Source organism: Heterocephalus glaber, unplaced genomic scaffold (genome assembly GCF_053883595.1).
Source record: "Heterocephalus glaber isolate CG9 unplaced genomic scaffold, H.glaber_assembly_v1.0 deba00001813, whole genome shotgun sequence".
NCBI lineage: Eukaryota > Metazoa > Chordata > Mammalia > Rodentia > Bathyergidae > Heterocephalus > Heterocephalus glaber.
Genome location: NW_028258484.1, coordinates 959,423 through 984,199, shown reverse-complemented (window position 1 = coordinate 984,199; position 24,777 = coordinate 959,423). Strand labels below are relative to the sequence as shown.

The 24,777-nt window shown below is 53.0% G+C and overlaps 1 protein-coding gene across 6 annotated transcripts in view; it reads left to right on the top strand.

The window, feature by feature from the left end:
• The first annotated feature begins 19,799 nt into the window (after positions 1 to 19,799).
• Kcnj12 (potassium inwardly rectifying channel subfamily J member 12) overlaps positions 19,800 to 24,777 on the top strand; it is a 43,304-nt gene continuing 38,326 nt past the window's right edge. For 4 of the 6 annotated variants that reach the window (XM_021247563.2, XM_004868752.4, XM_087203957.1 and 1 more), the window contains exon 1: positions 19,859 to 20,029. The gene's annotated coding sequence lies outside the window, so the exon portion shown is untranslated. Of the gene's footprint in view, positions 20,030 to 24,777 lie in introns of all 6 variants that reach the window. The other 2 variants (XM_004868753.3, XM_087203958.1) reach the window with 2 other exon arrangements.

Sequence of the window (24,777 nt, the reverse complement as noted above, 5' to 3'; positions counted from 1 at the left end):
GAAAAAAATTCAGGCTCAGAGAGGTTAAAGAAGTTCTCCAAGGTCACAGAACTGGGAAGGGGCCATATCATCTTGGATATCCAAGTGTACTTTTGTTCATGTTGGGAATCTTTTGATTGCTATTGCTATCTCTGCAGGGGTCCCTGCTCTGTCCCCAGGAGGCTTTGCCTTCTGCCCCTTGTGCATCCTGAGAAGCCAAGGGTCACTCTCTTTGAGCAGGAAGCTGAGTAAGGCTCCACCCACTGAGCAGGGGCTGGTTACTAGCTATACCTCAGGCTCCTCATGTCCCTGTGGAGAGAAAATGGGGCGAAGGCTCACTGTCTGGGTGGAGACCAAGTCCCTGCAGGAACTCAGCTTAGTATGCAAAAGCTTCCTGGAGGAGGAAAGGGTGGGAGGTTGGGTTCTAGAGAGCGTGTTCCAGGCACAAGAAATGGCCTGAGCACAGGGCTGGAGGGAAGGCAATCGAAACCTCTTGGCTAAGCCAGGCTGGAGAGAGGAAGTCAAGAAAACAGGGCTTCCAGGCCATCCCTGGAGACACAGTATGACTCCCAGCCACCCAGAGAACTACTGCCCTTATAAATCTCTTCCTCCACGAAGTATCCTAAAAATTACATTCTATGACTACATTGGTATGAAGATAAATATAACATATTTGTTATGCACTCCTCCTCCACCCACTTGTCCATCCGTCCATCCCTCTGAGTCTATTTGTTCATCTAGCTACTCATCCTTTCATCCATCTACCAATGTATCCATGTAACCATCCATCCATCCACACCTCTCTCCATCCACCCACCCATCTGTTCACCTATCCATCTATCAATTCACCCATCTACTCATCCACTCATCCATACATTCATTCCTTCACCCATCCATCTCTGTCCCTCATAACCACTGTCCATGTCCCCACACGTTCACTCACCTCTGTCCACTCATCCCTTAGTTTTCTTTCTTCAGCAGCCTCTGCATTAATGTTCTGCATCCAGAGACTACTAGCCTCTGACCCCACCTTCTCATCACAAGCTCCCTTCTTGTCCCTCACTGCTGATAGATCCAAGCCCAAACTTCACAGTAGCCAGGCTTACAAGGTCCTGCTGTGCTATCCTGTTTCTCCCTTTGCTGCTCTTGCTGCAGTGGTCAATCTGAGTGGTCAAGCAGGCTGTTCCTGTTGGGGCAAGGGATGCCTTACCCAACCCCTCTCCCTCTTTCTGCGGTGGAAGCTGAGGTTTCTGACTGGGGCCTGAGTGCAGAGAGAAGAGAGGAGCCAGGAGCAAGGGGGTGGTAGGAGGGGAGGTGAATGCGATCAGGTTCATGCCTGGGCCTCAGTTTCCCTATCTATAATGAGTAATGCAGTGGTGATATCCTCCCTCACATTCCAAGCTCTGTGCTAGGCTCCCTAAGAGCTGCCTCTAGTGCCTGGGAGGCAGAGGTTCTGGAGCAGGGGAGGTGGGGATTGTAGAAGAGGGTACACACTCTTCCTCCTCCCTGACACTTACACACTTAGCCTGATGACCCTGGCCTGGGAGAGAAGGCCTGCTGCAGGAGGGCAGCTCCATTAGTACTGTTACTAGACCCTGGGGAGCCAGGGTCATGGGCTCAGCTGCAGGCCATTAGCAGCCATTAGCCCCACCCCCACCCCTGTCCCCACTCCAGGCTCAGGAACTGCCCTCCACTTCCTGGCAGAGCTCCTGCCCCTACCACCAGCCCTCAGGCCTCAGAGGGTCCCTTTCCCTGTGCAGGGCTGGGCTGACCCTTGTAGGCTGCAGAAGGTGAGAGTCAGGTTTTGGAAGGGAAGCCTGGCAGTGTGAGTAGGGCCTCACCAGTCTCCCTGGGGTGTGGGCCATGGGGCCAGCCAATCAGCCAGAGGGTATATCTGTCACCTTTGCCCAAGAGAGGTTGTATGCTCTCTCCCCTAGAGCATGTGAATTGCCTTCTATGCAGGAAGAGCTGTATCAGAGTGGTCAGTCAACAATCATTCATTGAGCCAATAAAGTATCAGACCTGGGGCTAGTGGGCAAAGATGTTAGGCTCTCCTAATTACAAAACGTATTCATTCATGAACAAATATTTGTACCTAGTGTTTGCCAGGTCTTGGATATAGCAGCAAAAGAAACATTCTGATGGGGGAGACCGCAACGAACCTGTAAAAGAATAAATTCTGAAAGGGTGTCGCCAGAGGCAGGGATGGGTGGTCACTGTAGTCTGGTGGGCGGGGGAGTGCCCTCTGAGGAGGAGCCCTTTGAGCTGAGGCTTGATGGTGGGAAGGCTCTGCTCGGTGGCCAGGGAGGGCAAACATCACAGGCATGGGTCCCGTCACAGGTCCAGATGGGGGAAGGTGAGGGTTCTTGTTGCTGTTTTTGTTTCTTGTGTTTTTGAGGCAGGGTCTCACTAAGTTGTCCTGGCTGGCCATGAACTCTAAGTCCTTCTACCTCAGCCTTCCGGAATGCTGGAATTACAGGCTTAAGCCACCATGTCCAGCAGGAGCTGGATTCTTACTGTTGTGCAAAGAGCCCGAGGGACGGACAGCAGATCCAGTCTGGGTCTCAGGGCTCCCTGGGCAATGTGCACAGTGAAAGGGAGGCCTTGGAATCCCAAGGAGCTGCAGCTTCCTGCCCCAGGGCCAGTGATGATGGGGCTTGGACCCGCTGCAGGTGGAGGCAAGGGGATAGAGCTAGATCTGCTTGGACCCTGAGTCCTTAGGAATTAGAATCCTCATGAATCTTGGAATGAGATTCTCTTATTAAGAAGACCCATAGGGCCAGGGATTTAGCTCAGTGGTTTTGCCGCCTGCTGCGCAAGCGCAAGGACCCAAGTTCGATCTCTGGTGCCAAAAAAAAAAAAAAAAAAGCCCCACAGACTCCTGGTGTGAGGAGCTAGGGTCTCTGAGGACCTGCTCTGTCCCTGTGCCCACCCAAACTCCCCACACTACCATCCCACTGGCCACCCATGCCCCGGTGTCCTAGGGACAGTGCCTGCCACGTGCCACGGTGTTGCTCCTCCTGAAAACTTGATGGGAGGGCACCATTGTAGTCCTGGTTTCCTAGATGAAGAAACTGAGGCTCAGAGATCCTTCTGGGAGGGAGGGGGGCTACCCAGGTTGGGGACAGGAGGCGACAGGCAAGGCACTTCGGAAGAGGGAGCAGCAGAGGGTATTTTTAGCCACTGCCAGCCCAGCATGTGAGGGGAGGGGCCCACGCTGCTCTTCAGGGCGAAGAGCGTAAAGTGATGTCTTAATTGGGATCCTTGAGGAGAAAAACTGTTACAAGTGTTCAATTATTTTATAATGAGCCTGCCAGTGTGTGATGAGAGCCACAAACACTTTCAAATTTGGAGTGAGTGTGTGTGTGTGGGGGGGGCTCTGCTGTGGGGGTCAGGGGAGGGACAGAGGCTCTGCCCTGGTGGCCAGCAGGAGGAGGAATCAGGCCCTGCCTGAGCTGTGAAGGTCCTCCTGTCCTGTGTATCACTCTCCTGATGAACCACTCATATAGGAATTTCAGGAGGGATACTTTGGTAAAGACTCCAGGAGCCCAGAAACCCTTTCTCTTTGCCTGGGCTGGGGGGGAGGGGAGCACTGTGGCTGTGGGGTAGCTTCAGACAGGGAAGGAGAGAGCACACTTCTAACTGCGTCTGGGCCACTGCCCAGCTGATCACCCTCCCATGGCTCCTACTACTTTCTCGATAAGGTCACAGCTCCAACAGCCACAGTGATCCCTGGTGACCCTGCTTCATCCCCTTCCCATGCCCACTAGGAACCACTCTGGTTCCAAGGGCAGGCTGCAGATCCTGTCACCTGGACACCACCTTTGTGCTTTTCAGATTTGAAAAACTTACTTTTTCCTGGCTCAGTTCAGCAACTTCTCTCGAGGAAAGCCCTGTTGTTTATTATCACTGACTAGCAGGGGACCTCAGCTGTCCTTGGGTAAATCAGCAATGTAGGGTACACATAAAATTCTGGAATTCTGGAGTGTTTTGGGCAGAGCTCTGCTCCTCAACAGGGCCTGACCTTGAGTGGAGGAAAAGTAGAAAATGATGTTATTGTTTCTGTTTACATTTAAACAATTTATATTTCAAACTCATTTTTAAAAACATGATTTTGGCTTCACAGTCATATCTAAGGACAGAGCAGTAGCTGGACAGGGCCCATCAGAGCTGGATGGCGAATTATTTCTGGGATAGGGGCTCAGGCCAACCTCGGGCCTGAAACAGATGGTAATTGTTCCCAGGTCCCAGGCCTGGATGGAGCCACCAGGGAGGACTGAGATCCCATTACTGGACTCAGTGAAAACCAAGAGTGGCCTTGATCACTTGAGGGACATGGGCAGGGTGTAAACAGCCCAATGACTGTGCCCTGGGATGGGGGCTCCTAGGAGGCCTTCCCAGCTTCTGCCCCCAGTCAGGGGAACACACCATGGCTAGAGCAGAGAGCAGAATTCCCTCACCTGAGGCCCCTGAGCACTGTTGCCAGAGGCCATTAAAAGCTTCGGGCTGGGGCTGAGGATTTAGCTCAGTGGTGCCATGCTTGAGGCTGGGGAGGGGTTTATTGCTCCACTTACAGAAGAGGAAGAACAGAAAGCCCAGGCTTCGCCCTCACTCCTCCATTCCCTCTTTGCTTTAGTCATTTATTCTCTGGTCCTCATAGTCCTTCCTTCTCCCCCTCACCATTTCTCCCTGTCTCTCCCTTTTATCCCTTCCCTAGCACAGACCAGACCCCATGCCAAGTGCCCAGGCACAGCCACACACAGGCTTTGGAGTAGGTGCCTCAGGTCACACCCAGAGATTGTGTAAGAGAATCCATGGTTACAGCCCCAGCAACCCCAGGGTCTGGAGGGGTTGGGATCCTGTGCTGGAGTCCAGGATGCTCCACAGGATTATCCTGCCTCTCTTTTGAAACCCAAGTCAGCTCAGGTCACCTCTTTGCTCACAACTTTCCCATGGGTCCCTGCTTTTCAGAGACAAAAGCAATGATTTCCCAAAGCTTCAAAGTTCCTATCTGCTTCCCCCTTTTCCCTCTGTTCAGCCTCAAGACTTCTGAAACTCACCAGACCAAGCCCACTTCAGGGCCTTAGGCATGAGCTGTTTATTTATCTGGATCCTTCAGGTTTTTCTTGGTACAGCCTTTGGTGGCCCAACATAAATCATAGCCCCTTTCCCACCCTACCTTGTTCTCTCCATAGCACCAGACCTTCAAGCCAAGGTTCTGGTTTGCTCAGTGCCCTGTCTCTGGCAGCTGGCACAGTGCTGGCAAATATGATTTCAATAATTGATTGATCAGTTGCTCACAGGGTGCCCTGCCTGCTCCCAGGTTGCCAGCTGGGGCTTGCTGCAGAAGAGTATGGTGGGCTGAAGGGGCCTTCTCTCCTCTCTGTTCCTCTCCACCATGTGACCCTGGAAGTGTCCACTGGGGCCAGTGAGGAGGTAGAAACCTGGTGAAGTTTAAAGTTTGAGTTTAACTCTGTTAGCAGTAGGAGGCAGAGGGGTCTCTATACAGGGATGGTTGGGGGTTAGATGCTAGCAGAGTCTCTAGAAGCGAGAGATGAGGAGGAGAGCTAACACTGTAAATGAAGAAAGGAAATGGATAAATCAGTGAAGGACAGAGGGAAGGATGGATGAGCAGAAAGATGAAAGGAGGGAGGGACAAATGAGGTGATGGTAGATGGATGGATGGATAAAAAGATAGAGAGAAAGACAATTAGGTGATGAATGGAAGTGTAGATAGGTGGAGGGATAGCTGAGTGGAAGGATGAAGGGGGTGGGACAAATGAGTGGATGATGGATAGATGCATGAATGCATAGATGAGGGATCAGTCACTGACCGGATGGGGAGAGAAATGGCTAAGATGATGGCAAGGATGATGATGAGCACTTCCTGTATGTCCTGACTGCCCTTTTCACAGTCAACTTCATTTAAAATTCTCAGCTCAACTTTATGAGAGAGCCATTTCTGTCCCCATTTTACAGATGTAAAAACAGTCCCAGAGACGTGAAATGACATCATAGCTGAGGCCAGATTAGTGCTCAGGAATGCTTAACCCTCAGCTGTCTTGGTGTTGGGGCTGGGGTGTCCACACCATGAAGAGGTACTCTCTGGGCCCAGGTGCCCCCATCTGGGCACCTCGGAATTATCCACAAGCTGACCCCTTGGGGTGGGGTGAGGCTCTGTGAAGATCTGTGGGCTCCACTCTGACGTTTACATTTGGTGGCAGAAGAGTAAGACACCTTCCTCTATGGAGGTCTGCATGGGAGACAAAGCGAGCCTGTGCCATCCTTAAATTCCTGTGCTCCAGACGAGGGCAGCAAAACTGAGGCCAGGGACCTGTTAAAGCCACTGGATGAAGCAGCATCCTGATCCCCAGCCTGCTCAGGACGCTGGACGGCACCCTGAGATGGTGGGGGAAGTGCTGGGCCATGTAGTAGGTGCACAGCTTCGCCTGATGATGATTGCATCAGCTCTGCCACGTGTTTCTGGGCAAGCCCTTCCTCCAGCACCTTTCTTTCCTTTTAAAATGGGGATGTGGATGACCACCTTGGAGTTTCATTGAGATGACCAATTCTTTGAGCAACCTGCTCCCCATTCCCTGAACTATTTAAGTGCTAAGAACACAGCAATCAATAAAACAGACAAACATTCCTGCCTAGGGATCTGACAGTTAACACAACGAATAAAAAAATTACACACCAGGTCATGGGGAATAAGGGAGATAGAGAAAAATGAGTTTGGGGGAGGGACAATAGGGTGGAAAGGGTACTCAAGTATCCAGAAGGGGCACATCCCTCCAAAGAGATATTTGACCCAGAAAAGACCTGAAAAACTGAACCATGCAGAGATCTGGGGGGAGAGCATCTAGTGAGGGAGCAAGAAGTATAAAGGTCCTAGGGTAGGTAGGACCTGGTGTGCTCAGGAATAGCCAGAAGTTATAAGACGGGGAGGGGTAAGAGAGAAGACCTGACAGGTAATGGGGGCTTTGAGGTTATGGATGAGCTGGGAGTCAAAAGACAGTGTAGATCTGAAGATCTTGTGGTCCTGGGGATGGAACCCAGGGTCTATACATGCTAGGCAACCACTGTGCCACTGAGCTACACCCCAGCCCCTTAGAGCCAAGGGTTCCGACAGGCTCTTCCAGCTGTCATGTGCGAAGAAAGGGCTGTGTGTCTGACAATGGAGTGGCCCCTCTCCTGAACCCTTGGGGGCCCATCCCTGCCTCACCTTCCATCCTCTTGGGTTCCCTGGTTGGGGAGGGTGGCTGGAGGAAGCTGATCGTGGTCACCCCCTACCTGGGCTCCTAGTTCTGCAGAGTGGGCATGAAGCTTTTTGCCAGGAAGTGGCTCCCCTACCGCACTGTCTCGCACTGGAGCCTTCGTCACTGTCCCTGTCCACAGCCTGTGGTTTGAGTCTGTCCTGCAGCACAAGCCCTGAGGATAGGCATGGCACAACCAGGCACAAACTGACTTTGTGCAAAAGAGAAATGTCCACCCACCCTCGTGATGTCAGGCGGGGCTGTGATGGGTGGCACTGAGAGGGGCCCAGCAGGAAGAGACTGGGCAGGATGGGCAGCCAGCTTCACCCAGACCCGGCAGGAGCTACATGCTGACACAAAGCCCCAAATTCCCCATCTTGCTTCCCTGACTGCACTCATTTTGTGTTTAAACCCTCGCTCGGCTGAAGACCCCGGATGGATCCAAGAACAATGGTGCCCAGCTCTGGGTACTAACCTCACGGCCAAGCCCTGCCCCATCCACCCAGGATAAGCTGACCCGAACCTCTGCACAGACATCTCAGGCCTGCTGCTCAGGGACTCAGTGTCCTGGCTAACTTACATGCTTCTTGTGATGCAGTGCTCACTATCTTCCAGGGCAGCTATGTCTGGCTTTAAGCTATTAGGGACATAAGAAAAGTTGTTCTTTCTTTTGCATCAGCAGCAGAAAGAGGCTAAGCTTGACTTCCTAGACCCCTGACCACATGCCCCTCTGGGTTCCCACTGCCAGCCCTCTATCCTCACTGTTTTCATCCTGTGTGCCTCTTCTCCATTCTTCCGTCATGTTGGGCCTTTAGGCACCAGAGAACTGGGAGCTTTGAGCCCTGAAACTTGTCTCCTCCAGAAAAGGAGTCTGGTCAGCCCTCTGCATCCATGGATTCCACATCCTTGGGCCCAACTAACGGCAATCAGAAATAGTTTTTAAACCTGTATTTGTACTGAACTTGTACAGATACCTTTCCTTGTCATTATTTCCTAAACAATACAGTATAGCAATTATTTACATAGCATTTACATTGTATTAGGTATTACGGAGATGATTTATATTAGGGAGGTATATGGGTATCTAGAGATGATTTAAAGTGCACAGGAGGTTATGTGTAGATTATATGCAAATACTATGTCGTATATAAGGGACTTGAGCACCCATAAATTTTGGCATTCCAGGACTCTGCAACCAATTCCCTGAAGATATTGACTGTACAGGGTGAGTGTACAGAGAAGCGGTTATAAGCATGCCCTTAGAGGGAGTTGACTACTTCATTGCTACGTCACTCTGGACTTAATGCCTCTGTTGCCTCAGTTTCCCTTATATGTAAAATGGCAAAAATGCTCTAGGTAGGGGAATGGAGACCTGGCTACCTGGAGAAATCAGCCCACTGGTGACAGGGATGAGCTTAGACACCCTGAGGTTGGGTGGCTTCCCTAAGAGGCAATGGGTTCTGGGCCCTCATGCAGCCTAGCAAGGAGGGGCTGCTTTTTCCATGTCACTTCCTGCCACATGCCAGAGCCCTTTGCCCTGGGCAACCCCTGGGTGACCCCAGCCCTCACCTCCTGCCACCAGACCTGGGGAGTCTGATTGGGAGGGGCTCACCCACTCCCGTTCTTCTTCATCTTCTGAGTGCCCATTTCAGGGGCTGGAAAGGGTGGCATTAATGAGGATTCTGGGGTGGCCAGAAATATGAGAAGCCTTAGTTGGAATGGTGGGAAGGAGGGAGCCTTCCAGTGGGGGTGAGGACCCCCTGGAAAGACCTGGAAACTAATATTCTGTGGTTGAGAGCCTTCAGTCTCCCTGGGGCACAAATGCACAGAGGCATTCTGGCCACCACCTGCCTGCTTGGCCCTCATGCTGTCCCAGGCTCAGAAACCCTGCTAGACCTGAGCTCCCTGAAGGTCATAGTGATTCTGGCACTCATGCAGATTTGCCCATGAGGTGCAGAGAGGTAGGGCAAGCCTGTGGGGCCAGGCCTTGGGCTGGAGTGGTGGCACCTTGGCCAGAAGGGACTATGGTCAGCAGGTCCAGCACCAAACTGGTGCCAGCCCTCTGGGACAGTATGGCCCCCTCTGTCCTGTGGACCCTTCCTTAGAGTCCTGGTCTTAATGCATCCTAGTCACCAGGAAGCTGGAGGTCACACAGTCAGGAAACACGTGTGTGGAAGGGCAGTGTGCTCTTGTGTTGTGGCCCTGGGGGTGAGACTGAGTGGCAAGTGTAAGCCCAGCTGTAACTTTGAACCAGAAATTAACATGAGTGACAACTGAAGATGTCTGCCAGCCCTGAAGTAGGATGTGACTTTGGTTGGTGACAAAGTCTCAGACAGTGCTGACACTGTTGGGGTTTGTGGCCTGAAGTCACAGGAGAAGGAAACACTAAATTTCAGCTGGAGGTTGGTAGATGACATTTCTCTCCGTACAGATACATGCATCTCTGGACTCCACCCTTTGTTCCCCCTGCTCTAGGGCTGCCAGGAACAGGAGAAAGGCAACACAATAACACAATGTGCAATAAATGACAGTGACACCCTACCCCCCAAAAATCAGTTGTCAGTCTTCATGGAGGTCTTGTTTTATGCTAGACCCTGGACTGAGTGCTTCCTGTCATCTGATGCTCACCATAGCCCAGTGAGGCAGGCACTGGGCTAGGCCCAGTTTTGCAGAGAAAGAAACGGAGGCACAGAGAATCTAAGGTCACACAGCTCATGAACAATGTTACCAGGATTTGAATCCCAGTCTGTCCAACCTCAAACCCTGTGCTGTCCTTCCCCCTACTAGGGTGGCTGGCACCCAGAGGGGTTTAATAGATGTTTGACCCATTTAAAGGGTCATTGCTGAATCCTCTCTGTTTACAGAGGGACATTCCCTTAGGCTAGGCTGGGCTCCATGGATTTACAATGGATTCTATATTTGTCATCCCCATTCCTATTCAGGCTAATGGATTCTAAATGGAGTCGATATTAGTTGCCTCTGTGTTGTGGAGGGGCCAGCTTGGGGGATGTTTTCCTCCAGCTCTGGGCCCAAATTCCTGAGCAGACACCCTCATTGGACCCACGGGGAGTAGCAAAGGCTCTGGGCAAAAACAAAACAAAACAAAACAAAAAAACCTGGGCAAAGGCGCAGGAGACCTCTGGACCTACGGGGGAAACCTATATGTGTGCCTGGTAGCAGCAAGTCATGGTCCAGGGGTGTGAGGAGACCTTGCTTCCTGCTTCTGTGAGATCTAGGTCATCACTGGCGTGTTTATTAATCACCACAGACAGGATGGGGTTGCCCACTTGTCAGGTCCCCCAGGGCATCATAGGGGAGGGAACTGGACTGGCTGGGGAAGAGCAGAGGGAGGTGGAGTCTGGAGTTGGGGCAGCAGATAGGACATCTGGATCAGCCTTTTCCCACAGAGGGGGTTCTTCTCCCTCAACTTCAGCTGTTTTTAAAAGTACTTATTTAGGGGGCACATGGAATCACTGAATATAGTTTAAAGATACAAAAAACTTTAAGAGAAAGTCTTTCCCACCTCCTCCCCTAACCTCCCAGATCTCCTCACAGTAGACTTTCATCTTTCATCTCCAGAATATTCTACCAAACACACCCAGGGGTGCATGTATATACGTATTTTGCTTTTAAAAAAAAATCTCGGTGGTGGCATCTGACATCCTCTCTTCTGCAGCAAATATTTACCGAGAATCTACTAAATACCAGGTAATGCTGTCATGTAGCTGGTAGCCCTGCTCTAAGGCACTGCACTACTGCACTGATGCAGGCCACATTCCCCTTCCCTGGAGAGACTGTGCAGGCCGTCCTGGCACAAAGTGAGTAAACCTAGAAGTACATCTTGGTATTCGTGTGCCAGTGCATCAATGGGATAAATTCCTACACGTGGAATTCTGGAGGACAGAAAGGAGCCTCCAGTCAGAAGGAGATACAGAACTGGGAGGCACCACACCCTGGGGAGCTGTGATAGAGAAGCCCAGGAGGCTGTGGGTGCCAAGGAGGAGGTGTGTCACCTGGCTAGAAGGGTGGGGCCTCCAGGGAGGCTGGCAGGAGAATACCTCTTCACCAAGCCCAGGCAAGGTGTCACCTCTTGGAAGTTCTGTGTCATCCATTCACTCACCAAGCAGATAATCTGAGTACTACTATTATAGACACCTAAGCTAGGCAGAAATATTACAGGCTATCAGGCAGGGCTAGGCCCTTGAGAGAGTCAGGACAAAGGTAAAAACACATTACAACTGTGGCTGGAGGTGCATCTGTTGGAGGCCAGGCCTCAAGATAAAGAGAGAATGACCAGCCTAAGATAAGTGGTACCACCTGGTCTAAAGATGTCTAGATAGACATCAGTCACCTAGTTGAGTGACCAAGACCCTTGGACTCATCCCTTCCTGAAAAGTTCTTTGTTCCTCCCATGTACACTTGCTACACGACCTGCTTCCCCATTGGATCAATGTTACCTAAGCAACTATACTTACAATCTTATTGGTTGAGCACAGCTGTAACCTACATTGTACCCACGTGGTTGTGCTCTATAAAACTTCCCCTAAAAAGTGGAGTCCTCCACAACCCACTTTTGGGTCCCCTCTGCCTCTTAGGACCCTCAATAAATACTTCCTCCTTTTAACCTCTGTTGCTCCTTAGAATTCATTTTTCGATTTTGGGGAACACAAATTCAGTGTGTCAGACATCTAGCAGGTTGGGAATTATAATATTTCCCCTATATCATTTAGAGGTCCTATATCAATTCCTATATTACTACTGTGAGCACTAAGCATGGGAGCCCTGGGGCTGAGGCAGCTGGGAGGAGGGGATCACACCCACTCTGCAGCTGAGGAGCCTGTGACTTCGTAGGAGAAGACTAAGGTTTATATTCCAGAACATCTCCTTTCCTCTAAGCCCCTTACAGTGGCCCAGGCAGAGTACAACTTCCAGTTCCTACTGCCTCCTGGGATTGGGCCCATGGGACATGATCCTGAATGGGCTCCTACAAAGAGATTGCAGTGACGTTCACTCTGGCCTGGCAAACTTTCCAGCTCTGCCCCTGTGACTCCATACCTCTGGGACCAAGATGATTTGGCTGATTCCCAGCACATGGGTGTGTACGTGGGAAGGAGCACCTTCCCTCCCTTCCTGGGAAGGCCAGGCCCTGGCACACTGAGGCCTAGGGCACAGAGGTTCCTTGTGGCTGGAGCCCTCAGAAGCACAAGTCTATTTAACAGACCTGGAGAATGAGGCCCAGAGGCAAGGGGCTGCTCAGCCTCAGAGCAGACAAGGTCAAGCTATGGCCAGCTAGTCTCCGCTCCACAACAGGACTGCAAACCCCTTATGAAGCCTGAGACAGTGCTATGGGCAGCCCAGCTAAAGAAGCTCTGAACCTGCTCCTCCATTGGGTAGGTGGGAGAGCAGGGGCCTTGAGAGACAAGGCTGGGGGCAGCAGGGCCACAGGCCAGCTCCACAAGGCTGGCTTTCTGCCTACCCAACCACCGGGAAGCCTTGTCTTTTTTCACTGCCCAGTCATCAGGCTTTATTTCATTTACAGAATAAACTTGACATTAGAAAGTTGCTGAAGCAAAAAATGCTTTCTGGACCAAATTCGAACGAGATAGCCTGAAGCTGTCCACTGTGTCCACATGTCTCACATGCTCCTCATAACTGAGCAAGGCTGAGGAGGTGAGTGCCAGCCAGCAGCAGGGCTCCCACTAGCCAGGTCTGAATCCAGAGCCCTCTGGAGGTGGTGGGTCTGGAGGCAGAAGTCAGTGAGATCAAGGTCCCCTCCCAGGACACCATAGAGACAGTTTTGTCTCTCCAAATTTCCAAATATTTCAGTTTGCTAATGCAAATGTACTTGTAGTTTTGCTTACCCTGAACAGGATCACCAAGCAGTCCCTAATCTGCCTCTTGACTCCTTTCGGTCCGAAATCAATTCACTCTCCAGGGTCAGGACCTCTTTGTGCAATATTTCAGAGTCAGGCCTTACTCAGAAGGCGGGAGGCTATGGGCTGCAGCCCTTCCTCCTGCTGAGAAAAGCAGGAGGGGCCAGGCCTGGGGCCTGTCCAGGACTGATGAACCCCTGTGGTGATGGGGACATGAGGGAGGAGGCAGGCAGTGCCCACCAGGGAGAAGAGGGGCTGGGTAATTGGCCGGATTATCCCAGCGGGGAGGCCTCCTTGGGGGAAGCTATTTTTAACTTTGAGAGCTTGAAGCCATTTCCCTCCCTCCCTTTATTGCCCTTTCTGCCTGTCCTCCTGGGGCCTGAAGGCCTTGCCCGCCTTCCTGGAAGCTTGTCCCTTAGAGGAAGAGTGCAAGTACAAGGGAAGGAGGAGAGAACACCCACCATATTCTGCCTTCCCAAGCAGGGCACAAGTTCCCAATTTCAGAGGAGAAAAGACAGGTTCACAAAGCACAAGGGGCCTTTTGGAGGCCTTGCTGGGTTTTTTTGTTTTGTTTTGTTTTACACATCTGTGGCCTCCACCAGTAGTTCCTTGAAGTATCTTAAATTAAAAATGGGGCCAGGTGTGGTGGTGCACACCTGTAATCCCAGCACTCTGGGAGGCTGAGGCAGGATGATAGCAAGTTTGGGCAATTTAGTGACTCAGCAAGACCCCGTCTCAAACAACAAACAAACCATAAATCAAATTGGGATTGGTTTGACTCACAATCATAAATCAAGGGGTGGGTCTATGAAGCTCAAAAGACCTGTCCTGAATTTTGTTTCTCTCAATATCCTGGCTCTGCCTCCCCTGGATGCTGGTTATTTCAGGTGGGCTCACTCCATGTTAAGCAGAGATGTCCCCAGCACATCCCTCCTACCATCCTTGGTAAAGAGAGCAGCACTTTTTCCAGCGGATCAGTCAAAGTCCTAGGGCTGATTTTCATTGGTTGGCTTTGATCACATGTCCACCTCTCCATCAATCGCTTCAATGCTCACTGCCAGATCTGGGATCACTTTCCACTTCTGGGCCCTGGGGATGATGGCCCAGGTCTACAGGAAACACATGGTGGAAGCTATGGGGTGGGAGTGGATGAGACACCCCTTTCCCCAAGAATCAGATCCTCAGCAGTGGGGCAGAAACATCAGGATTTGGACTAGTTGAAGGTTGCACAGTCTGGACAGAAACCCTGAACCTGGCTGCTTGATGCTCAGGAGATACAGATAGAGCTCCCAATAAAGCCCAGCCTTCAGCCTGGCCCACGACACCCTCCTGGCCACAGTGGTGCTGTGTATCTTCCTCACAGCTGCAGCTCCAGGAGAACTGGGAGGAGGGGCATGGGGTGTCAGAACTTTGCACAAGGGAAATCAGTCAGCCCAGCTCCCAGTGCACTGATCAATGCCTGCTTCCTGAAGGTTGTCGGGAGGGGCAAGGGGGACTCAGTGTCCTATTCCCAGGGCAGCCATCTTTCCTGAAGTTCAGAAAGCCTCAGATCAATGCTTCATGGTCAGCCAGGGGCCTGCAGGCACTGGGTGGGAAGAAGTGAGTATGTGTGTGACTGCCTACCACAGCCCAGCCATCCCCCAATAGCACCTCTGGGGACAGGCCCCTTCTCCACCCTGGTCATCACTGCCACCTGTCTGGGAATCTTTCCATCTACTGATGGGGTGGTGTCTACCTGACAATCATCTGTGCACAGATGGCACTAGTTGTCATCACCATCACTGTTACGGTTATTATCATCCAAGAAAAACGGTGCTGAGTAAAAAGACCAGGCACAGGGTGATACCTCTGGGCTTGACTGACCTCTGCTCTGACCGGAGCTGGCTGTGAAGTAGGCTCACATGGAGCAGAAGCCTGCACTTTTGGGCTTACCACTGGCTCTCTGATGGGGCAGGTACAGTTAGGTGTGGCTGCAGGCACCACGCAGAGCAAGAGGCTCCAATCATTCCTGAGATACTCTCATGTTTGTGCATCCTTTTCAATATGCAGACATTACTCACTCTGGGCCTTGGGCTGCACCTCTGGTCTCTGTCCTCAAGGAGCTGACATGTTGGTGCAAGAGATAGACATTAAGGCACCACAGAGAGTGACCTGCTTGGGAAAAAGCAAAGCAGAAAGCCAGATGGGGTGGTGAATACCTGTAATCTCAGCACTCTGAGAGGCTGAGACAGAAGAACTGCAAGTTTGAGTCTTGTCTGGGCAATTTAACAAGACTCTGTGTAAAAATTTAAAAAATTTAAAAAGGGCCGAGGATGTAACTCAGTGTGAAGACCCTGGATTTAATTCCCAGTACTGAGAAAAACAAACAAACAACAACAACAACAAAACAGGGCAAAGGAGGTAAGTCCTGCAGTGGGCAGGCTTCTCCCTGAAAGAAGAGCACTGGAGGAGACACCGTAACTGACTGAGGGGTCAGCAACAGGATCAATCTGGTGACCAGCCAGAGGGTCTGAAAGGGGGAGGCCTAGGGAGGTGGGTGTTGTGGGGGGCTTGAGGCACTTGCTTTTCTCATCCATTTTGCATTTGGGTGGGCCTGTGCTATGGGACCTGGCCTGGAGAAGCCCTGAGAACTGAAGCTGGGCCAAGGTCTAGGGTGGGCAGGAGAAACCCGGGCAGCTCTCCAGAGGTGTTTCTGGGGAGCATCAGGTGCATCTGCCTGCCATACTGGGCAAAGACATCAGGGAAGGGCTGTTGATTGATTTATACCTAAACGTTGATGATTGATTTATGCCAAGCACAGGACATTATATTAAGATGGGATTCCCACAGGAGTGGGTAACTGCTGAATGGAGAGGTTGAAGTTCTCAGCCTGCTGCCCATAGAGACAGCAAACCACAGCTTTCAGGACAGTCTCCTTGTTATATAAGGGGGTCTCACTGTCCTCAAAATGAAAGAAGGATTCTGAATGGGCTGAGCCTCCCACCCCACCCTGCTTTGGCCTCCCTGGCCTGTGGCTCTGAGGCTGCTCAAGTCTGTGTGTGCTTCTGGATCTCATGTGCTCAGCCCAGGGCTGGAAGGGATGAGCCTTAGCCGCAAACTTGTCCTGAAGAAAGTCCTTGCTGGAAGAGAAACTGTAGGTTAATGGACAGCTGGGTTCAGCGCCATACTGAAGGTGACAGGAATATTTCTGTGTTATGGGACACTGACTTGGGTTCATCTCAGTGGCTTTTCCCAGGGCTACATAAGAATAAGATGTGTTTATTGCACAACCTGTTATCATCCCCATTTTCCAGAGAAGGAAATGGAACCTCAGCAAAGGATGCATCCAAAGGCCCTCTGCTGGAGAGGGGCAATCTTGAGGTATGGGTCATCCCCTCACCAGGTCCACTGGGCCACTTCTGAACACTCTTATCTCAACACTGGAGGGAGGCAAGATGCCTCTGTTCTCTTGGGGCAGGGAGGGGATAAGCCCCTTTTGCCAATACAGGGAGCCCAGGTTCAGGTGTATAAACTGGTCATAGAGGAACCTGCCCACATGTATGACGCCCTGGTCCTCAGTCCTTGTATTTGGAGCATGAATGTCTCCCCACAGGGAGGCTGGTGCTCCTATGTCAGGCAAAGGACTATGCACTAATGGCCTAGGACAACCTCAAAAGGGACATGATATGATTAAGAATTGTACCCTGGGGGATGCAGGTGTAGCTCAGTGGTAGAGTGCTTGATTAGCATTTAAAAGGCCCTCAGTTTGATCCCCAGCACCACAAAACAAAACAAAACAAACAGAAACATCAGACCCTGCAAGTGGGTTGGAAGGGGTGATGTGAAGCCCACACTGCAGGACTTGGGTAGTCAGGATAACTTCTTTGCTGAGACATTCTTGGTTGTGTAAAGTAGAGCAATACACTTGCTCATTCTGTGAAATGGGTCTCATCATGGGGCCCAAGGAGAAGACCTGTTGGTCTCATCTGAACTATTCTGGTGGACAACCAGGTGGGGGCTGTGTGTGTATATGGGTGCTCCAGGCTTTAGGATGCCCTAGATCAGTGATGGCAGACCTTTTAGAGCTTTCAATGATAACAAAAAGCCAGCTGCAGCATGCATGCCATAGGTTCACCACCACTGCCCTAGATTCACCCTCTTCTTCCAGAGCTGTACTCCTGTCCATTCTCTTGTGCCCCAGCTGAGGGCATGCCAAAGGACTCTTCTAGGCACCCATGATGGGGCCGACTGAGAGGGCTGACTCAGGCCTGTTCCTGCTGGGATACCTGAGAAGTTTCCTAGGAGGAGGAAGAGGGACTTCAGGGCTACTTCCTTCATTCTTGCCTTCAGCTTCTGTCTTCTGGGGATAGGGGGAGCAGAGGTTGGGGAGCTGAGTCATTTTCCATCTTGGTCACTTGGAGGGAGAAGGAGGAAAATTTTCTTGAGAGCTTTTGGTCCTCTGAGAGGCTGGTCTCCCAGGAGGAAAAGGAAACCAGGACATTGTGTGCCTACGCAGGGCAGGCATGGGGGCATTGGGGTGGAGTCCCCTTGACACCCCTTTTACTTTTTACTGTAGTCCTAAGCAGTCACCAGGCAGGGAAGACAGGGTTCTCATTCCAGGGACACATCTGGTTCTGAGTCCTGGCTTCACCATCCAGCAGCACTGTGACTAGGCAAGTGTCTACCCTTCTCTGTGCCTCCATTTCTCTATTTGTGAAATTGGGCGATGTGGAAAGGAAAGAAGGGAAAGGAAAAATGATGAGAAATGGAAAAAATGGAAATAAAGTCTTTGTAAATAGGGAAGGGTGGAGGGTGTGAAGGGAGGGCTAGGAATGCAGAAAAAATAAGAACCAAGATGCATTATATAAAGGTCCAATTCCCAATGAGAAATGTAATTGTGTTGTATACCTACAATGTACCAATAAAAGAATTTAATACACACAAAAAAAGTAATTGGGCGATGAGTGTATCTACTCCAGACGGTCACAGTGACAGTCGGTCACTTTAGCCAGGTCCTTAGCGCACACCTGAGCACGTAGTGAGCACCCAGTAAAGTCAGCTGTTTTACCCAGCCCAGAGCCCTGCTCAGCACTTTAGGTAAGCTCCTTGCATTTAACCAGGGGTATATCTTTATGAAGTAGGACTCCCCACTAACTCTTTGACCACATGGAAACTGAGGCATTGAGTGGTAAAGGGACTTGCCTCCACAGATGCTCAGTAGAGGAGATGGGATTTTCAAATTCAGTGCAACCTGAGGTCGATTGAGTGCTCTGGGTGACCCTGGGGCCTGGGGTGACAGCCTGGGGCCTGGAGCCGGGGCTGGTGGGGCCTGCAGAGGGCTCTGTGCTGAGCTGCCTGTGATTTGGGCGGCGGCCAGAGCTGTCCTCCTTGGTTAGAATCCTGCAGCCAGTCTCCCCGCTGTGCAGACACATAATTATATTTCACATTAAAGGGGAAGCGGAGGCCAAGGGGGCCAGGGAGCCCTTTGAGGCTCAGGCTCTGGGCACAGATCTGCCTCCTCGGACCAATTCTGTGGCCCTAGGGCTGAACTGGGGTTCAGGCCAGTGATAAAATGGGGTTTCCCTGGGTCAGGGCTGAGCTGAGTTGGTCTGTTTGCCAGGATGAAAGGCATCAGCTCTGTGAGAGGCAGAGAAATGTGAGGGCCAGACAATACACCCCAGGAGGCTGGAAGAGCAGGGTTCTTGGGGACAGGCTGGGGAGGAAGCTTGAGCCTTAGAGAGGGTGGTCAAGAGAAGGGGGTCACATGGGGGTCAAATTAGCAGAGAGAGGGCAGGGGGAGGAGTACAGATGAGAGAGCAGGAGATGGGAGAAGCCAGAGGGCCAGGTGGGGAGGAGAGATATGCTCTTAAGGTGTGTGTGTGTGTGTGTGTGTGTGTGTGTGTGTGTGTGCACGCTTGGTGGGCAAGGGGAAATGATTCTGAGGGAATGCACAAGCTTTGATGTGTGTATTTGTGCACAAGTACAGATACCACCCTACATGTGCACATAGGAGCCTGTGCACCTGCAACCATCGTGCATGTCAGGGCATGTATTTTGCATGTGTGGATGTAATGCTGAACCTGTGTAGCCAGCTATATGCACATGTGTCCAAGATTCCCTTGCCTGTGTGTGCATGCCTGTGTGTATGCTCGCCATGCACCTGTGTGCGCGCGTGTCCCTGGCAGGATGTGTCTGTGCGTGTGCGTGTGTGTGTGTGTGAATTTGTCTGTGCTTGTGTGCACGGGCGCCCCAGTGCGCAAGTGGCTCGCAGTGTGCGTGAGGAGGGGGGTCCGGGACTAGAAGGGGGCGCCAGGCCAGGCCAGGGCCGCGGTGGGCGGGGGCAGCGGCGGCGCGGTGCGGGGCGGGCGTGCTCTCGGCGGAGAGTTAGAGGAGTTGCAGAGCTGGGCAACGGTGGCAGCTGGGCGCGGAGCTGGGTGCGCGCCGAGCTTCTGCCTCCGGCCGCCTCCTCGCCCTCCATTCCTCGCTCTCTGTCTTCCCCCGGCCACGCCGCTGCCACACCAGCTCCTTGGGAACCATAGCCAGGAGAAGGGGCCTGGCGCGGCAGAAACCAGCGTGGAGGTGCCCGGGACCCGGGCGTGGGGGAGCGCTCTGGGCCCTGCCCGGGATCAAATAACAGCCGGCGGGGGAGGGGTTGGGCCGGCTGCGCTCACAGCGGTACTGAGGGACCCGCGCTAGCCGCACCCGCTGGAGCGAGCGCCCCGCGGCCCGGGGCGCCGTCCAGGCGCGCGGCCCCGACCCGTGGCTGGACCGGGGCGATCCGCGTCCGGGCCGACGCGCCCCTGGGCATGGAGCGCCCCCGGGGGCTGTCCTGAGGCAGCAGCGGCGGCGGCGATGCAGCCAGTGCAGCTGCTGCCGGGGCCAGAAACCGCCGCCCGGAGCTCGGAGGACGCGGAGCGCGCCGCGCCCCTGCCACTGACCGAGGTAAGAGCGCGGCTGCAGGCGCACGGACCCCGGAGGCCGGGCCCCAGCTATCCTCAGGCAGCCTTCCTGGCCCCTAGTGCGCACGAGGAGGTGCAGCAACAGGGAAGGTGGGGCAGGAAGGTTTTTTCTTGCTCCCGTTCTTTCTTCCTTGGTGAACCATCCGAGGAAATGCTGACAGCGAGCTTTTCTTCCGCTGCCATGTCTCCGGCTACTGCCACCATGGAACTTTGCTCCAGGCTAACCTTCGTCCGGGGGTGCTTCAGATAACTTTGAGGAGCCTTTGGGCCTCCTCCGCTCAGTTTGCATGAAGGGGCTCAGGAGGCACCCAGCTAGAGCCACTTTGCGCGGGGCATCGGTCCTAGGCATGACCTTCTCTGAGACCCCGCGATCAAGGTGCGGGTTCCGAGGGGGCGTTTGGGCTTTATGAGAGGGCCTCAAGAACGACCCGGGTCCGAGACTTGCGGATTTTGGGGGTTGTTTTTCCATCTCACTTCCTGTGCTCTAGTAAAAATATTCTGGAAATGGTTCTCAGCCAGTGAGCCCGCTGACAAGTACAGCAGCTTCTTTTGGTTTTTTAAAAGTCGGCCTTGAGAACCCCGCAGGAGCTAAGGGTTGTTGGGCTCTCCTGTGTGCACAAGTCTGCTCTAAGTGTCCTGAGGGGGGAGCTGGAAAGCGATCAGGGGGCTCCTGGAAGTGGTGGCTGGGGTGGGAACTCCTGGGGGGGTGCTTCAGGCAGGAGTGGAGGCCCATACCAGTCTGTCTTGTTCACATTTCATGTGCATGTCTTAAAAGCTATGTTTAGAACGAGAATCACCTGATAGTGTGTTGGTGGTGGTCTCTGGTCCTGGGAAGTCCTGTCTCCCCAAACCTGGACCATCAGGGACCAGGGAAACCCCCTCCCCGTTTGCCAGGGGGTGTATCCATCCTGCAGTGTTGAGATTCCCTGTGGCCATTTCCAGTTTCTTCATTCTCCCATGCCTAGGCTTGAGCCTTGTATCAAAGCTCTGGGGACCTCCTGCCCCCTGCATCTTCCTCCCAGAACCTTGTTCCCAGGCTGTTTCCCTGGAGCACCGAGGCGCCCACATGTCGCTGAAATCGGCAGCCGCCCCCTTGAAGGTGCCAACCCAGAAAGCGTTAGCCTCCGGCCTACCCTTCGCCCCCTCCTCCAGGTGCCAGTGGAGGCCAACCCTTGGCTGCTGTCCCACCTGGTTTGGACCCCAGCCTCACCTGCACTGGGCTTTGAGATCGAGGCCCCTCCTCTCAAAGCTCCACCCTGGACAGCAGCCATGTGGCAGGAGAGGGCCAGAGAGGAGAGGTGCAGCTCAGCACCAGAGGCTCTAAGGAGTCTTTCTGAGGAGTCTTCCCTCCTGTGCTCTGAAAAGAGCTCCCCTCACCTCTGTGTTTGTCAGGGGCTCCCAAAGAGATGTCCAGCAAAATCTGCCCCTTAGTTTCCTAGTGGCCCCTCTAACCAGCTAAGGGATTCAAGGTTGGCTGCTTCAAGGTTGGGACCCTAGGAGGGCTGTATCAGGTGATGTCAAGCCTGAGATAGAGCAGGTCTGAAGCAAAAAAGGCCTGAGCATTCTTGGGACAAGGAGGGAGGCTTCAGTGTGCTGGAGAGCAGGGCCAGACCCTCTTCTCCTCTGGAGCACCACCGAGCACATACAGTAGGCACTCTGTAAATGCTGACTATTGTCACGGCATGGCAGGCATGTGCACAGTGGAGGGATGTTAGGAGCTGAACTGTTTGAGGAGGAAGATGTGCCTGGATGAGGTATTGCCCAAGGTCACACGGCGGGCAGCTGGGCTGAAACGGAAGCTTCATCTAGCTCTCCCCAGGCTAGGGGGCTGTCCCTGCCAGCCTCGCTGCCCAGAGTTGCTGTGTCCTCCTTCCTCGGTCTGCCTCAAAGGGAACACAGAACACTGAGTGGCCTGCAAATTGAAATAATAATGATGTCAAGGATAATAGTAGTAACAGTACTGGTGACAGTACTGCCCCACATCTCTGCAGTATTGGGACCAGTGCAGCCTGTAGGCAGTTTCCTCTGGCCTAGACATGCCTCCAGTGTCCTAAGCCATGGTTAGTAACACCAAGCATGACACTAGAGCCCTTGGCACATGGCTGAGGTAGAAGTGACTGTATTGTCACTCCCAGCAACTTCTATGGTCCTTGCTCCCAACCCTAACCCCCTGGCAGGGGCTGCTGGTACCCATGTAGTGGTCACCCTCAGCCCCTGCTCTAGTATAACTCTGGCCTGGGGTGCTGTCTCTCTGATAGGTGCAGCCAGTGTTGTGGCTAGGCCTCAGACAGGACTTCACTGTGAGTAACACATAACACACCTGCCCCACCCCTGGGGCCTGCCACTGAGCCCTGCCGTGGGCTGGCACCAAGGAGAGGCCAGGATGGGCAGCTCATGGGCAGCAAGAGGGGTAGAGGCAGGGCCAGCCATGTGGAAGGAGTGGTGGGCGTAGGCTCAGCCCCATGAAGGAGGGTGCTTTGGGGAAGGGCTCTGCTTTGGGGAGCCGGCAGCGGCAGGGAAAGGCTGCAGATTAAAGTGAGATGCCCAAAACTGGGCCATGCGGGCAGGGTGCCTGAGGCTTCATAGGAGTTGTGGGGGTGGGGTGGGGTGTTGAGCAAGGGCTGGTGGGTTTTCCAAAGGAGCTGGGTCCAGGGAAGGACCAGAGCTCTGGCTGGGCACTGGCCAAGGGCCCAGTGCTCTGCCAGCTGATTTAATTTCCTAATGGCCTGCCAGAGCAGAGGGCAGCATTAGCTCCATCATACAGACAGGGGTTGGAGGCAGGGGAGGCTCTGGAAGGCCACAGCCTGAATGCTTCCAACTCAGAGCCTTGGAGCTCTCCCTGGGACAGATCACACCCTCCCTTGGACCACAGACACCCTGCCCTAGGCATCTTCATGCCAGGTTACTTGGCCTGCCTGCATTCCAGCTCCCAGGGAGTGACATCCTTAGGACCTAGTGAAGGCCTGGTACGCAGTAGGTGCTCAGTAGATGCTCCATGAGGCTTCAGTGGGAGCTCTTGCTCTGCTGAGCTGGTACAAGCTGTGGTGGGCGTGAGCTCTGGGAGTGGAGACCCTGGCAGTCCACTTCGAAGTGTCCTGCTTGCAGAGGTGCTGAATGAATGTTGAATCAATGGATATCACTGTGTGCGAGGAGACCTGAGGGCAGATATGCAGTGCCAGGGAGAGAGTGGAGCCAGTGGGACAGTCACTGCTGGCCTCAATTTCTTGTCTGTGAAGTGGGACTGAAACCCCTGGATGGGGGAAGTGGAAATGTGAACCTAATCATGTGTTTCTGGGGGGCATGCAAAGGGGGTCTTTGGGTGTGCAAAGGGGGCCCTGGGAAGGAGGAGGTAAGAACATGTGTGGTCTCAGAGCCTTGGGAGTCTGTCACTGCAGCCTGGCCTTCCCTTGGTCATGAGGGAAACTGGCCTGGAGACAGAAGTCAATTGGCTGCAGCAGAAGTAGCCTCAAATGCGGCCTTCTGTCCTGGAGTGTCCTCCATGTCTACCCCCTGCTTCCTCTGCCACCCACCTTGATGTTCCCAGCTCAAGCTCTCCTCCTTGGCTGCTGAGTGGCAGCTGCTGAGGTGGCATAAGGCTGTGGGGACCCTAGGGACCCCAGCCCAACTCCCTCATTAGCCTGCAGTCTTGCAGCACAGCCAGCCATGGTGGGGCTTCTTTCTCAGCTGCCCCAGGGAATGGTTCTGTTCCAGTGGGCATTAGTGCTGCTCTTAGAGTCAGTGGGCACAGCTTCCTGGATCTTGTCTGGGACCCCTAACCTTCCCTCCAGGCCTTGGGCAGCTGAAGCCTCCCCTCTACCCCTCACCTGTGGCTGGGGCCTCTTTGAAAGACAGGCTTGGAGAGAGACCAGGGAAGAAACAGTAAAGCTTAGGGAGTGACAGGCTTCCCCTGCCTCACTCTCTCCTCTCTGGCTACCCCACCTGGCCTCCCTGTCATACCTCCCAAAGGCTAGGCCTGCTCCTGCCTCAGGACATTGGCATGCGATACTCTTTTTGCCTGGACTGCTCTTTCCCAGATCCCTACACAGCCTCTCCCTCACCACTTTTAGGTCTTGCTTAGATGCTGCCTCCTGGGCTGGGGATTTAGCTCAGTGGTTCTGCTGCCTGCCTCAAAAGCACAAGGACCTGAGTTCAATCCCCAGTACTTAAAAAAAAAAAAGTAGATGCTGCCTCCTTTCTGAGCCTTGACTCCCCTGTACAACACTGTGTCCACCGTTGCAGGTCCCTCACTCTCTCCTACTTGATTTTTCTGCAAACCTGTATATCTGCCACAGAGCATTTTATTTCTTTGTTTATTGTCTGTCTCCCCTTGAAATATAAACTCCTTTATATTTGCAGAGTTTTGGTCCTGTTCTACCACAGCTGTATCCCCTAGGCAATGTATAATAGGTGCTCAGTAAACATACGGGGCCCGAATGGGTCACTTTGGCTGTGCGTGGTGCTTGCACAGAGCATGTGCACAGCAGCATTTGTAGCCAGCATTACTATACATTCTGCAGATGAGAATACCAAGCTTCAGAGGGCCGATGTCATTGTTCTAGAATTGTGGGGCTTGTTGCGGGCAGAGCTGGGATTCAGATTTTTCTGCAGAGCCTTTGGCCAGTGTCTGGCTGAGGGGGAAGGAGTTGAAATTTATGTCTGTTTTGAGCTCTTTATGTCTGTGCCCTCATCTGCTGCAAGCTCTGAGCCTTGTTGTTTCCCAGCTCTGGAGGT